This window comes from Penaeus monodon, chromosome 34 (genome assembly GCF_015228065.2).
Source record: "Penaeus monodon isolate SGIC_2016 chromosome 34, NSTDA_Pmon_1, whole genome shotgun sequence".
Taxonomy (NCBI): domain Eukaryota; kingdom Metazoa; phylum Arthropoda; class Malacostraca; order Decapoda; family Penaeidae; genus Penaeus; species Penaeus monodon.
In genome coordinates this window covers 23,649,722-23,651,082 of record NC_051419.1, presented here as the reverse complement: position 1 = coordinate 23,651,082, position 1,361 = coordinate 23,649,722, and the positions used below count along the sequence as shown (strand labels likewise).

The 1,361-nt window shown below is 40.0% G+C and overlaps 1 protein-coding gene across 1 annotated transcript in view; it reads left to right on the top strand.

The window, feature by feature from the left end:
• Positions 1 to 730: 730 nt before the first annotated feature.
• The window catches only part of LOC119594650 (cardioactive peptide-like), a gene marked incomplete in the record, with an annotated part of 25,423 nt that continues 24,792 nt past the window's right edge, over positions 731 to 1,361 (top strand). Inside the window, 1 exon segment of the mRNA XM_037943699.1 lies at positions 731 to 802.

Genomic DNA, 1,361 nt, shown 5'->3' with positions numbered 1-1,361 from the left:
TAAATGGAAGGAATGTTTATGATATAATGACTGATGTTTCCCTTTGAAAGGATAGCGAAAGCAATCACATTTTCCAAAAGCAAATATTCTTCCCGCATTCACAGCCGAACGTTTCCATTGTCTTCCGAAGATGTTCTCACACCAGCCTCCCGGAATGCCCTCTTTGGAACGGTGGTTTTCCAAATGAGAAATGATAGGAAGGGAGGACTTAATTAGGAGGTGTGAGAACAATGCGAAAAAATGTGTTTCTTGGCGTGACCGTATCATGTCCAGGAGCTTATTCCGTCGTGAATGTGTCTAGCGACGTCGTGAGGGCGACACTTTGTGAAAGGACCGAATTTCCCGCGACAGCTGCGTAGGAGGGTGACCAATTGTTGCTTCTTTTTCGCTAACAGAAAATTCCCGGGTCAAATGGAGACATTGTTTACCCATTCTTTTTGGCTTTTGTATTTTTCTCTCTCTCGCCTGCAACCGAACCATTTCACTAAATGCCAAAAGAAACGCTCCTTTTTGATCCGTTCTAGTTTAGCATCGCGTTAATCACACACACGATACCACTGACATTCAGGTAATATGTTTTTCAAGAGCGGCCAATCACGTAGGCGAGGCGGGATGACGTCATGGATGTCAGGCGCCAATGGTTACACTAGGAGGTCCGTCTCTCAACCAATGGCAGCGCGTTTAGGCAGTGACGTCACAGGGCGGATCTTTCATATAAAGCGAGGAGGATGTTGGAGAGACGAATCAGGAAGTAGGCAAACTTTCTCAGTTGCGTTTTCACCGTCGTCCACACAACACACAGGTACGTAGCGTCAAAGCAGAGGATTCGTGTGGAGAGTTAGGACGCAGGAAAGAGTAAGTACACTTTATGGATAGTCTTCCTTAAAAAGAGTTACGACGAACTAGAAAAGGGAATTTACTGTGACTTACTGCGACTTCAACATTCATGAGTTATATTTTCTGTATTCTCATATTCATTCGGAAACCTTAGCATATATTTTATTGACTCATTCGTGTTTTAGAAAATGAATAATATGTCTAGATTCTCGTAATAATTTTCCAAATTATATTCGAATATGCTGTGCTATGAAATGCTAGCAATTTATGTTAGTCCGATAGAAATTATGTAAAATATATCATATCTTTGTAGACTAAGATTGAAAAAAAAAACAATACAGCTTGCTTAAATTGTTATTGGACAGCGTTTAAAAGATTATTACTTTTGTCTAACATAACATGACATATAATTCGAAAGAAAAAATAACATCTGTCTGGTATATTTTGACGGTGGGTTTCAATTTCTTAATTTGATATCAGATCCATGACTAAAAGTGATCATCCAGGAATGGAAAACATTGACC